We start from the raw sequence: 15,248 nt of genomic DNA, 5'->3' as shown, positions 1-15,248 counted from the left end.
ACAACAACGCTCAGGCATCGAACTAGGGGGCTGGACCCCTCTTATAGTCCAGGGTACTCACGGGTCAAAGTTCGTCCACAATGTCCGGTGCGCGCTGCCTCTTTAAGAGCGGGCACGAGCGTGAGTGCGCACCCTCGGGATCCGGCTGGGGTGAGTGGATGCGAGCGCTGGCGTCTCCTGAGGAGGAGGTTGGGGCCAGCGCTTGCCGACTCGTGGCTGCGGCTGTCAGGAGGGGAACGGAGCTGACAGCCCGCAGCCACGGACATTGCAGAAACCCAGTACAATGAAAATATATTCTCGAATATGGCTTATATTTTCTAAATGGTGTCAGGATAATGACAGGTTACCAGATACGGTGTCCACAGTATTGCAGTTTGTACAAGAGGGATACCAGAAAGGCCTCAAGCCCAATACGTTAAAAGTGCATTTGATGGCCATTAATGCCAATTCAGAGGGGAGGTTCTCCAACCATCCACTGGTAACCAGGTTCCCGAGAGCGGTTCAAAAATTAAGGCCATACTGTTACAATCCACTGCTCTCTTGGGAGTTGCCAATTGTTTTGAAACACGTCAGCCGTGCCCCATTTGAACCACTTCACAGTATAAGCCTTAAGCTTCTCTCATATAAAACCCTATTCTTGATAGCAATTACCTCCGCAAGACGGGTTGGCGAGTTGCAAGCTCTGTCCTGTAAAGAGCCTTATCTTAGGATCTTACCCGAGTGTTTTATCCTTAGAACAATGCCAGGGTTCTTACCAAAAGTACCATCCAGCTCCAACTTGAATCAAGAGATAGTTTTGCCAGTCTTACCAGTAGACTCAGCCTCTTATACCCCTATTGATTCACAATGCTTAGACATAAGGAGGTCCCTACCTGCTTATCTAGAAATAATAGCCCCCTTTAGAAAATCCGATGGGCTGTTTCTCCAATTCCAGGGGCCAAATAAGGGGAAAAAGCCAGCAAAGCTTCATTAGCTAGATGGCTCAAAGAAATCACCAGGGACTGCTACTCTTTGGAAGGCCAAGAGTCCCCCTTAGATATTCTCCCCACTCAACCAGATCCACATCTACATCATGGGCAGAAAGATGCCATGTCCTCTTAGACCAAATCTGCAAGGCAGCCACTTGGTCTTCTTCCTTGACCTTCATTAAACGTTATAGGCTCAACTTATTTTCTTCTGAAGGTTCTGCCTTTGGCAAAAAAAATATACTATCGGGAGCATCCAAAGCTTAAACACCCCCCCCTCCATATTCTCATTGCTTGTTATGTCCCTTGAGCGTGCTGCCGTAGGATGATCAGGAAGTGGATAATGTACCTGAAATTTTCATTTGCTGCAGTCCGTAGGCAGCACAAGTTTTCCACCCTATATGTATACTGCTGCATATGTTACACTTTCTGCAGGAATTTGGGCTCTATTTAAGGCTACCTGGGACCTCCTAATTGTTTAATTGATTAATGCTGAGTAATATGTCTCTTCTATTCGGTCAGATGAAGCATCTTAACCCTTAAGTGTGCTGCCTACGGACTCCAGGAAATGAAAATTTCAGGTAAATTTTCCACACGCACACACACACACACACACACACACACACACACACACACATATATATATATATATACGTAATTTTTTTAATAAATATAAATGTATATATATATATATATATATATATATATATATATAGCATATATTATATATAAATATATATATATTAGTTATTTCTTTTTTCATGTATTTGATGGTCGTTTTCAGTTTTCCAGTATGCAATATTGGGCCCATTAGATGTCATCCAGTAGTTCTAGGCTGAATACAGGTCATGTACAGTACATGTATGTTGTGATGTGTTTAAGTTAAGGAGTAGAATTCCAGTTGTTAGTTATTAGCGTTTCTGGTGCTTTAGCAAAGATATATTTTGGTATATTTTGCTGTATGTTAAGCAAGTGCTAATAATTATTCTGTGAATCCATAAAGGTGATAAATAGCTCAAGCTCCTGGAAGCTCAGCCTGCAGAACATGTGAGGGCTGTATTTCACAGACATTAATCCACCAAAAAAGGATTTTTTTTGCACAATGTTTGTTGCTTTGTTTCATGACAAACATTTTTGCTTTGTGTGGGTTTTTTTAAATGTCAAATCGGAGTGTATAGAAAGATTTAATATAGGACAAGTGAGGAATAGAAAAGACAGCAGCTTATATAAAAGGCAATGAATTAAAGGGGTTGTTTTTCATACTGAAGACCTTTAGGTCATCAGTATATGGTCATCAGTATATGATCAGTGGGGGTATGACACCCGGACCCTGCACCGATCAGCTGTTCCGGCTGTCTCTGGGCCCCAGATGTTTTGCAGTGGCCGGTGTTGGAAGCAGATGGCTCCGTACACTGTATAGCGGCCCAGAGGCATAGGTAGGTTCTCCAGCACCCGGGGCAAAGATTCAGTTTGGCACCCCCCCAATCTCTTTCCCGACATCCCCTTCCCCCTCGCCATGTTTGTTTTCTCTACCAATCAATGGCGTGTCATTTATTTTCCACATTTCTTTTTATGTAACTCGAGCATAAAAACATTTGTACATTTTACAAGCAATATAGTTCTATACACAACACCAGAACAAAGCTCAGTACATGAATACAGCACCAGAACCAAGCTCAGTACATAAATACAACACCACCACCAATACAGCTCAATTTAGTGCAACCCCTGCCGTATAGGTATGTACGGCTTAAAACTACAGCTCCCAGCATGGCCCGAACAATGGTAAGGATATACTGGGAGATGCTGTTTCACAAAAAATAAATCATATCATAATCATACCACCGATCATCTCACTGCAGATCATGACATCATGGTGACTACAGTGCTTATTTGAGGCAGAATAAACATTTAAATTAAGTGACTCACCGGTGACGTCTCAGATTCTAGTTCTTTTTCTCCATCCAGTCCAGAACTCTATGATGACTTCTACCAGGTCACAGCCCATTTCTGCAGTTTGCCACTCAGATATCTTCAGCTTCTCACTTTTCCAACATTTCTACACCTATAAATAAAGATAAAGTTCTCATTATACCACACACTACGCCCCTAAATATAATAGCGCCATACACTGCACCTCTAATTATAATAGCACCATACACTGTGTCTCACACAAACACCGTGCCCCGTATAGATATTGTCTGCCATAGAGCCCCCTGTAGATAGTGCCCCCATATAGCCCACCCCTGTATATAGTGCCCCACAAATAGCTCCCCCTATAGTGCTCCACAGATAGCCCACCCCTGTATATAGCACCCCTGTAGATATAGCCCACCCCTGTATATAGTGCTCCACATATAGTCCACCCCTGTATATAGTGCTCCACAGATAGCCAACTCCTGTATATAATCCCCCTGTAGAAATAAACCACCCCTGTATATAGTGCTTCATAGATAGCCCACCCCTGTATATAGCCCTTCCTGTAGATATAGCCCACTCTGTATATGGTGCTCCATAGATAGCCCAACCCAGTATATAGCCTGCCCCTGTAGATAGAGCCCCCCCATAGATAAAGCCCCCCTGTAGATAAAGCCCCCCATTGATAAAGCCCCCCTGTAGATAAAGCCACCCCCGTAGATAAAGCCCCCATAAATAAAGCCCCCTGTAGATAAAGCCCCCTGTAGATAAAGCCCCCTGTAGATAAAGCCCCCCATAGATAAATCCCCACTGTAGATAAAGCCCCCCTGTAGATAAAGCCCCCTGTAGATAAAGCCTCCCCCGTAGATAAAGCCACACACTTTTTTATTACAATAAAATAACAAACTATTCTAACTCACCTTAATCCCGTTCCCACGCCGTCTGGCAGCAATGGAGACCTGCTCTCTTCTGCGCAGGTCTCCTGGGGTTGAACGAAGCGTCAATGAAAGACGCTGATTGGCTGTGCAGAATGACTTTCCCTGTCAGTCAGCGCCTTTCAACGACGGAAGCGCGATACCGCTTCACTCATAGAAAATCGTTGAATGGCCGGGCACGGAACGTACCTGGCCATTCATTGCTTCTAATTGTACCTGTGTCCTATAAACGCAGGTACAATTATAGTGCAGGAGGGGGTGGCGCTGGCGCCCCCCTCTAAGTTGCGCCCGGCACATTCCCCGCCTGCCCCCCCTAGCTACACCCCTGTAGCGGCCGTCCTTCAGTACTGCAACTCTGCTTCTTTTCACTTGAATCCGGTGCCCGGAGACAGTCGTAACAGCTGATTGGTGCAGGGTCTGGGTGTTGGACCCCCCAACAATCATATACTGATGACCTATCTTGTGGATAGGTCATCAGTATGAAAAACCGCCCCATGCCCGGACAACCTCTTAAGAGCTTCATATGTTAACTATGGGAACATTGATCCCAGCTACAAGTACTTACAGTATGTGGTGAAATCACAAGTATATTGAATAATTGGCATTAGAAAGTATTTAACAAAGTGAAGCATTGTCCACAAAGCAGAGCTGTGTTTGTTCCATCGGCTCCATACTAGGAACATGTGCCACTGCATTGTTCCTCCTATTACAGATACATTTGCTCCATAAAGCTGTGCTTCTATGGAAAAACTCCTCTGTCATACGATGTTGGATGGAGGCATACAGAGGAACAGTAGGGCCCAATAGACTTCTATGGGTGTCGTATTTCAGCTCAACACAACTCAGAGTTTGTATAAACCAATAACATGTTCATGTGCATGAGGCCTAAGGAAAACTCACTCTGGCATAACATGCAATCCTTTGACCATAAGTTAAGTAATGATGAGTGAGGCACATCTGTCATCTATCTATGAAGCTCTTCACAACTCTGGATGCATGGAAAACATTAAGAGTGATTCACTTATAATGAACATAATGTTTCATGTTCACACTGGTGTTCAAAGAACATTTTAAGTACCACAATTCCAAAAGAGACGTATATTTTTGTGATTAAAGGGTTTACTTATATGATACATTACATATGAAAAACAAAATACAAGTGCAACCATTAAAACGAAAAATATCAGATATCTGCACTGCTAATGCGCCCACACTTAATAAAACGACCATTGAAGGGAATGTGTCATGTATTTAATTTTAGTTTCATTAATTCGATTTAAAGAGGCTCTGTCACCAGATTATAAGTGCCCTATCTCCTACATAATCTGATCGGCGCTAGAATGTAGATAACAGCAGTGGTTTTTATTTTGAAAAACGATCATTTTTGAGCAAGTTATGAGCAATTTTAGATTTAGTTTCTTAATGCCCAACTGGGCGTGTTTTTACTTTTGACCAAGTGGGTGTTGTAAAGAAGTGTATGACGCTGACCAATCAGTGACTAATCAGTCTCATACACTTCTCATTGTTCCAGCCCAGCTTCTTTCACTGCACAATCTCACTGTGATGTGGATCATGCTGGGCTGGAACAATGAGAAGTGTAGGACACTGATTGGTCACTGATTGGTCAGCCTCATACACTTCTTTACAACACCCACTTGGTCAAAAGTAAAAACACGCCCAGTTGGGCATTAAGAAACTAAATCTAAAATTTCTCATAACTTGCTCAAAAATGATCGTTTTTCAAAATAAAAACCACTGCTGTTATCTACATTCCAGCGCCGATCTGATTATGTAGGAGATAGGGCACTTATAATCTGGTGACAGAGCCTCTTTAAGTATATACTGTAGATCAGGGGTGTCAAGCATGCGGCCCGCAGGCTACATTCGGCCCCTGAGGCTGTCATCTTCGGCCCGCGGGACACAGAGCCGCTAGTATAGGCTCTGCTCCAGGACTCTGTCGAATTCACTGTCATTGCTGTCCATATATGGACAGTGTTGTCAGGGTCTTCCCCAGAGCGGAGTCCCAGGCAGAGCGCTAGTATAGACTCTGCTCCGGGAATCTGTTGAATACCCTGACATCACTGTCCATATATGGACAGTATTGTCAGGGTCTTCCCCAGAGTGGAGTCCCGGGCAGAGCACTAGTATAGGCTCTGCTCCAGGACTCTGTGGAATCCCCAGACATCGCTCTCCATATATGGACACGCAATGTCTGGGGCTTCCCCAGAGCTGGAGTCCCTGGCAGAGCACTAGTATAGGCTCTGCTCTATGACTCTGTGGAATCCCCTGACATCGCTGTCCACGTATGGACAGGGATGTCTAGGGCTTCCCCAGAGCTGGACAGTGATGTCAAGAGCACAGCTGGAGTCCCAGTAGGAGCGCTACTAGTGCTCTGCCCGGGACTCTAGCTCTGGGGTTGCCCCTGACATCTCGGTCCATATATGAACAATGATGTCAGGAGCAGAGCTGGAATCCCAGGCAGAGTGCTACAAGCGGCTCTGCTCTGGGACTCCAGCTCTGGGCAAGCCCCTGACATCATTGTCCATATATGGACACTGATATCAGTGGCTTCCCCAGAGTTCCGGAGCAGAGCCTATACTAGTGCTCCGCTCTGGGACACCGGCTCTGGGGTTGCCCCTGACGTCACTGTGTATGGACAGCGACGTCAGGGGCTCCTCCAGCAGCTAAATCCCTGGCCAAAGCGTCGGCAACGTAGTATTATAGTAATGTAGTATTATTATAGTAGTATAGTATAGTTATAGTAGTGTAGTATTGTTCTAGTAATGTAGTATTGTTCTAGTAATGTAGGATTGTTATAGTAATGTAGTATTATTATGTAGTGTAGTATTGTTATAGCAGTGTAGTATTGTTATAGTAATGTAGTATTGTTATAGTAATATAGTATTATAGTAATTAGTATTATTATAGTAGTGTAGTATTATTATAGTAATGTAGTATTGTTATAGTAATGTAGTATTATTATAGTAATATAGTATTGTTATAGTAATGTAGTATTGTTCTAGTAATGTAGTATTGTTATAGTAATGTAGTATTATTATGTAGTGTAGTATTGTTATAGCAGTGTAGTATTGTTATAGTAATGTAGTATTGTTATAGTAATATAGTATTATAGTAATTAGTATTATTATAGTAGTGTAGTATTATTATAGTAATGTAGTATTGTTATAGTAATGTAGTATTATTATAGTAATATAGTATTGTTATAGTAATGTAGTATTATTATAGTAGTGTAGTATTGTTATAGTAGTGTAGAATTGTTATAGTAATATAGTATTATTATAGTAATGTAGTATTGTTATAATAATGTTGTATTGTTATAGTAGTATTGTTATAGTAATGTAGTATTGTTATAATAAATCTAGTATTGTTATAGTAATGTAGTATTATAGTAATGTAGTATTATTATAGTAGTGTTGTATTGTTGTAGTAATGTAGTATTGTTAGAGTAATGTAGTATTATTATAGTAGTGTAGTATTGTTATAGTAGTGTAGTATTGTTATAGTAATATAGTATTATTATAGTAATGTAGTATTGTTATAATAATGTTGTATTGTGATAGTAGTGTAGTATTGTTATAGTAATGTAGTATTGTTATAATAAATCTAGTATTGTTATTGTAATGTAGTATTATAGTAATGTAGTATTATTATAGTAGTGTAGTATTGTTATAGTAGTGTAGTATTGTTATAGTAATGTAGTATTATTATAGTAGTGTAGTATTGTTATAGTAATGTAGTATTATTATAGTAATGTAGTATTGTTATAATAAATATAGTATGGTTATAGTAATGTAGTATTATATTAATGTAGTATTATTTTAGTAGTGTAGTGTTGTTAAAGTAGTGTAGTATTGTTATAGTAATGTAGTAGTATTATTATAGTAATGTAGTATTGTTATAGTAATGTAGTATTATTGTACTGTAGTAGTATTATAGTAGTATAGTATTGTTATAGTAGTGTAATATTGTTATACTAATGTAGTATTATTAAATTAATGTAGTATTGTTATAGTAATGTAGTATTATTATAGTAGTTTAGTATTGATATAGTTGTGTAGTATTGTTATAGTAGTGTAGTATTGTCATAGTAATGTAGTATTATTATAGTAATGTAGTTTTATAGTAATGTAGTATTATTATAGTAGTGTAGTATTGTTATAGTAATGTAGTATTATAGTAATGTAGTATTATTATAGTAGTGTTGTATTGTTATAGTAATGTAGTATTGTTAGAGTAACGTAGTATTATTATAGTAGTGTAGTATTGTTATAGTAGTGTAGTATTGTTATAGTAATATAGTATTATTATAGTAATGTAGTATTGTTATAATAATGTTGTATTGTTATAGTAATGTAGTATTATTATAGTAGTGTAGTATTGTTATAGTAATGTAGATTATAGTAATGTAGTATTGTTATAGTAATGTAGTATTATTCTAGTAGTGTAGTATTGTTATAGTAATGTAGTATTATTATAGTAATGTAGTATTGTTATAATAAATGTAGTATTGTTATAGTAATGTAGTATTAGATTAATGTAGTATTATTATAGTAGTGTAGTATTGTTAAAGTAGTGTAGTATTGTTATAGTAATGTAGTAGTATTATTATAGTAATGTAGTATTGTTATAGTAATGTAGTATTATAGTACTGTAGTAGTATTATAGTAGTATAGTATTGTTATAGTAGTGTAGTATTGTTATAGTAATGTAGTATTATTAAATTAATGTAGTATTGTTATAGTAATGTAGTATTATTATAGTAGTGTAGTATTGATATAGTTGTGTAGTATTGTTATAGTAGTGTAGTATTGTTATAGTAATGTAGTATTATTATAGTAATGTCGTTTTATAGTAATGTAGTATTATTATAGTGGTGTAGTATTGTTATAGTAATGTAGTATTATAGTAATGTAGTATTATTATAGTAGTGTTGTATTGTTATAGTAATGTAATATTGTTAGAGTAACGTAGTATTATTATAGTAGTGTAGTATTGTTATAGCAGTGTAGTATTGTTATAGTAATATAGTATTATTATAGTAAAGTAGTATTGTTTTAATAATGTTGTATTGTTATAGTAATGTAGTATTATTATAGTAGTGTAGTATTGTTATAGTAATATAGTATTGTTATAATAAATCTAGTATTGTTATAGTAATGTAGTATTATAGTAATGTAGTATTATTATAGTAGTGTAGTATTGTTATAGTAATGTAGATTATAGTAATGTAGTATTGTTAAAGTAATGTAGTATTATTCTAGTAGTGTAGTATTGTTATAGTAATGTAGTATTATTATAGTAATGTAGTATTGTTATAATAAATGTAGTATTGTTATAGTAATGTAGTATTAGATTAATGTAGTATTATTATAGTAGTGTAGTATTGTTAAAGTAGTGTAGTATTGTTATAGTAATGTAGTACAGGGTGGGCCATTTATATGGATACACCTAAATAAAATGGGAATGGTTGGTGATATTAACTTCCTGTTTGTGGCACATTAGTATATGGGAGGGGGGAAACTTTTCAAGCTGGGTGTTGACCATGGCGGCCATTTTGAAGTCGGCTATTTTGTATCCAACTTTAGTTTTTTCAATGGGAAGAGGGTCATGTGACACATCAAACTTATCGAGAATTTCACAAGAAAAACAATAGTGTGCTTGGTTTTAACGTTACTTTATTCTTTCATGAGTTATTTACAAGTTTCTGACCACTTCTAAAATGTGTTCAAAGTGCTGCCCATTGTGTTGGATTGTCAATGCAACCCTCTTCTCCCACTCTTCACACACTGATAGCAACACCGCAGTATTGTTATAGTAATGTAGTAGTATTATTATAGTAATGTAGTATTGTTATAGTAATGTAGTATTATTGTACTGTAGTAGTATTATAGTAGTATAGTATTGTTATAGTAGTGTAATATTGTTATACTAATGTAGTATTATTAAATTAATGTAGTATTGTTATAGTAATGTAGTATTATTATAGTAGTTTAGTATGCGTAGTTTCAGTTGCTGCACATCTCGTATCTTCAGAGCATAGACAATTGCCTTCAGATGACCCCAAAGATAAAAGTCTAAGGGAGTCAGATCAGGAGGCATTTCTTCTGCGGTGTGGCTATCAGTGTGTGAAGAGTGGGAGAAGAGGGTTGCATTGACAATCCAACACAATGGGCAGCACTTTGAACACATTTTATAAGTGGTCAGAAACTTGTAAATAACTCATGAAAGAATAAAGTAACGTTAAAACCAAGCACACCATTGTTTTTCTTGTGAAATTCTCGATAAGTTTAATGTGTCACATAACCCTCTTCCCATTGAAAAAACTAAAGTTGGATACAAAATGTCCGACTTCAAAATGGCCGCCATGGTCAACACCCAGCTTGAAAAGTTTCCCCCCTCCCATATACTAATGTGCCACAAACAGGAAGTTAATATCACCAACCATTCCCATTTTATTTAGGTGTATCCATATAAATGGCCCACCCTGTAGTATTGTTATAGTAATGTAGTATTATAGTACTGTAGTAGTATTATAGTAGTATAGTATTGTTATAGTAGTGTAGTATTGTTATAGTAATGTAGTATTATTAAATTAATGTAGTATTGTTATAGTAATGTAGTATTATTATAGTAGTGTAGTATTGATATAGTTGTGTAGTATTATAGTAGTGTAGTATTGTTATAGTAATGTAGTATTATTATAGTAATGTAGTTTTATAGTAATGTAGTATTATTATAGTAGTGTAGTATTGTTATAGTAATGTAGTATTATAGTAATGTAGTATTATTATAGTAGTGTTGTATTGTTATAGTAATGTAGTATTGTTAGCGTAACGTAGTATTATTATAGTAGTGTAGTATTGTTATAGTAGTGTAGTATTGTTATAGTAATATAGTATTATTATAGTAATGTAGTATTGTTATAATAATGTTGTATTGTTATAGTACTGTAGTATTATTATAGTAGTGTAGTATTGTTATAGTAATATAGTATTGTTATAATAAATCTAGTATTGTTATAGTAATGTAGTATTATAGTAATGTAGTATTATTATAGTAGTGTAGTATTGTTATAGTAATGTAGATTATAGTAATGTAGTATTGTTATAGTAATGCAGTATTATTATAGTAGTGTAGTATTGTTATAGTAATGTAGTATTATTATAGTAATGTAGTATTGTTATAATAAATGTAGTATTGTTATAGTAATGTAGTATTAGATTAATGTAGTATTATTATAGTAGTGTAGTATTGTTAAAGTAGTGTAGTATTGTTATAGTAATGTAGTAGTATTATTATAGTAATGTAGTATTGTTATAGTAATGTAGTATTATAGTACTGTAGTAGTATTATAGTAGTATAGTATTGTTATAGTAGTGTAGTATTGTTATAGTAATGTAGTATTATTAAATTAATGTAGTATTGTTATAGTAATGTAGTATTATTATAGTAATGTAGTTTTATAGTAATGTCAGGGGCGTAGCTAGGGGGGCAGGCGTGGCATGTGCCCCGGGCGCAACTTAGAGGGGGGCGCCTGCGCCACCTCCTCCTGCACTATAATTGTACCTGTGTCGCAAGGACACAGGTACAATTAGAAGCAATGAATGACCGGGCACGTTCCGTGCCCGGCCATTCAGCGCCTTTTCACGAGTGAAGGGACTGGTACCTTTTGTACCAGTGAAGCTTCCGTCGATGAAAGGCGTTGATTGACAGGGAAAGTCATCCTGCCCAGCCAATCAGCGCCTTTCATAGACGCTGCGTTCAACCCCCAGGAGACCTGCACAGAAGAGAGCAGGTCTCCATGGCTGCCGGACGGCGTGGGATTGGGATTAAGGTGAGTTTGAATATTTTTTTTTTTTTTAATTGTAATAAAAGTGTGTGGCTGTATCTACAGGGAGGACTTTATCTACGGGGGGGGGACTTTGTCTGCACGGGGGGGGGCCTTTATCTACAAGGGGGACTTTATCTACGGGGGATGTCTATCTACAGGGGGGCTATATACTGGAATGGGCTATTTATGGAGCACCATATACAGGGGTGGGCTATAGCTACAGGGGGGCTATATAGTATATAGCCCCCTGTAGATATAGCCCACCCCTGTATATAGCCCCCCTGTAGATATAGCCCACCCCTGTATATAGTCCCCCTGTAGATATAGCCCACCCCTGTGGATATAGCCCACCCCTGTAGATATAGTCCCCCTGTAGATATAGCCCACCCCTGTAGATATAGTCCACCTGTAGATATAGTCCCCCTGTAGATATAGCCCACCCCTGTATATAGTCCCCCTGTAGGTATAGCCCACCACTGTATATAGTCCCCTGTAGATATAGCCCACACCTGTATATAGTATCCCACAAATAGCTCCCCCTATAGTGCTCCACAGAAAGCCCACCCCTGTATATAGCCCCCCTGTACATATAGTCCACCCCTGTATATAGTGCTCCACAGATAGCCCACCCCTGTATATAGTATATACAGGGGTGGGCTATCTGTGGAGCACTATATACAGGGGTGGACTATCTAGTGGAGCACTATATACAGGGGTGCACTATATGTACAGGGGGGCTATATACAGGGGTGGGCTATCTGTGAAACACTATATACAGGGGTGGACTATATGTGGAGCACTATATACAGGGGTGGACTATATGTGGACCACTATATACAGGGGTGGGCTATTTCTACAGGGGGGCTACATACAGGGTTGGGCCTTCTGTGGAGCACTATATACAGGGGTAGGCTATATCTACAGGGGGGCTATATACAGGGGTGGGCTATCTGTAGAGCACTATATACATGGGTGGGCTATATCTACAGGGGGCTATATACAGGGTTGGGCTATACGTAAAGCACAGTGGCGGATTATCATATGGGCGGTTCGGGCGGCCGCCCGGGGCCCGAGGCTTCCAGGGGGCCCATGGCAGCCCGAACCGCACATCATCTTATAAATATATTCAGCGCGCTATTGCTGCTAACTGCCGAAGATGAGGAGGAGGAGCAGGGAATTGGCCGGGAAAGGGGTAGGACACGCCTCCCTGACAAGTGCGGGCCGCCGCCATTGAGTAACAGAACAGCGACGGACGGCTGTTCTGTTACTCCAAAGCAGCAAGAGAAGAGCCGGGCGGGCGGTCACCGGCGCTGAGGTTAGTTGGCTTAACCTCCTGCCCAACTGGTTCCCAACCGCTGGCTGTATTTTTACGGCCAGCGGTCAGAAACGGGTCGTTAAAACCCGAGCCATAGACTTTCTACGGCTCGGGTTTTAACTTGCTGCCCGCGCGATCGGGCAGCTCAATGTCGGGTCTCCGGCTGTCAGTGACTGCCGGGGACCCTGAGGAGAAGATAGAAGCAGCTTTCACTGCTTCTGTCTTCTCTGATCACTTGTACACAGCGCTGAATGTGTGCAGTGTACAGGAATAGAGACAGCAGCAGCGGCGCTGTCTCTATTCCTGCCGGTGATCATGTGACTGGTCACATGATCGCCGAGTGCCGTTAGTGGCAGACTGTTGCTGGGTCTAACTAGACCCAGCAGAGCCCTATTAGTGACAATCGTCACTATGAGAGGGCTGATTTCCCCTGTAACTGGGGCTGCTGTGCAGCCCCAGTTACAGTGGAAAAACATGGTGTAAAAGAAAGAAAAAGTATATATAAAGTTCCCCAAAGGTCTTTTTTGACCTTTGAGGATCACACCATAGTAATAAAAAAATTGTAAAGTAAAGTGCAAAAAAAAATTTAATAATAAATACACATAAAATACCCACCCCCAAAAAAACGTTCCCCCCACCAATCATTGTTGTAACGCTAGCGCTGACCCAATTACCCTAATATAGACATGTAATATATAAAAATTTACGGTAAACAATGACGATTACAAATAAAAGGTCTATTTTAGGGTAAAACTATATTACCAAAAAAAAAATAGCTGAAACGTAAAAAAGCTTATTTTTTTACTATTATTTTCAAACTTTATGAATAAAAATTGTAAAATTGCAAAAAATGTGTGTATAAAAACTATAAAAAACGAAACCTGCATTGTCTACGGAAAAACGTTGCAAAAATCACGTCGGTTTTATTTTTTTTTAATAAAAACGTGTGTTTGGTGCAACTTTGTAATTACGTTTTATTAAAAAATATTTTCACTTTTTGAGATACAGCTGCTTTGTATCCTGTATCCGTCAGGTCAGCAGGACTGACGGGATCAGTGAAACGGGCCCTGCGCTAAATTATAATCTTAGATGTGATAGATTTGAGGTGGATCCTGCGTGTCACTGATCCTGTCAGAAACAAAGCACCTGTATCTCAAAAACTAAAAATATTTTTTAATAAAATCAATCAATCACACGGATACACACACATAATATATATATATATATATATATATATATATATATATATATATATAGTAATAATAAGTTTTTAAATGTGTACATAACCCTGTGGCACTATATACAAGGGGGAGCACTGTGTGGCACTATATACAAGGGGGAGCGCTGTGTGGCACTATATACAAGGGGGGGGGCTGTGTAGTGCTATCCACAGTGGTATGTGTGTGGCGCTCTTTATAGGGGGGGCTTTTTGGTGCTATTTACAAGAGGGGGAGGGCTGAGTGGCGCTCTCTACAGGGGGGCTGTATGGCACTATCTATAGGGGGCTGTGTGTAATGCTCTCTAGGGGGGGGGCGATGTGTGATATATAGAGGGGGCTGTGTATGGCGATATCTATGGGGGTGTGTAATATCTACAGGGGCTATGTGTGGCACTATGTACAGGGGGCTGTGTGTATGTGGCGTTTTACAGTGTGTGGTATTATTATATTCAGGCGCGCAGTGTTTGGTGCTATTATATTTAGGGGCACAGTATGTGGCACCATGATAACTGTATTTTCGTTTATAGGTGTGGAAATGTTGGAAAAGTGAGGAGACGTCTGAGTGGCAAATTCTGCAGAAATGAGTCATGGCCGGGAGAAGTCGTCATGAGCGCTGGACCGGATGGAGAAGAAAAGAGGAAAAAAACTACTAGAATCTGAGACGTTGTCACCTGTGAGTCACTAGATTTATAGAGAATCTGTCACCTCTCCTGACATGTTTATTATAGGAATCCTTGTATTTCACAAAAAGTATTTCTGCAGTCCAGGACTGATAGACAATTCCCCTTGTCAGGAGGTTGTGTCCCTGCACAGTGTGACAAGGGAAATCGTAACACTGTTAATGCTTGCCCAAAAAGGTAGTGTTAAAAATAGTTACGGCGCGGCAGGGTGGCGGTAAGGAAGGGGGGCCAAGTTTGGGTAACAGCCCAGGGCCCATGGTCTACTTAATCCGCCACTGGTGGAGCACTATATACAGGGCTGGGCTATATCTACAGGGGGCTATATACAGGGGTGGGCTATCTGTAGAGCACTATAGGGGGAGTTA

Source organism: Rhinoderma darwinii, chromosome 12 (genome assembly GCF_050947455.1).
Source record: "Rhinoderma darwinii isolate aRhiDar2 chromosome 12, aRhiDar2.hap1, whole genome shotgun sequence".
In the NCBI taxonomy this organism is placed as follows: Eukaryota; Metazoa; Chordata; class Amphibia; order Anura; family Rhinodermatidae; genus Rhinoderma; species Rhinoderma darwinii.
This window is presented reverse-complemented; position numbering follows the sequence as displayed.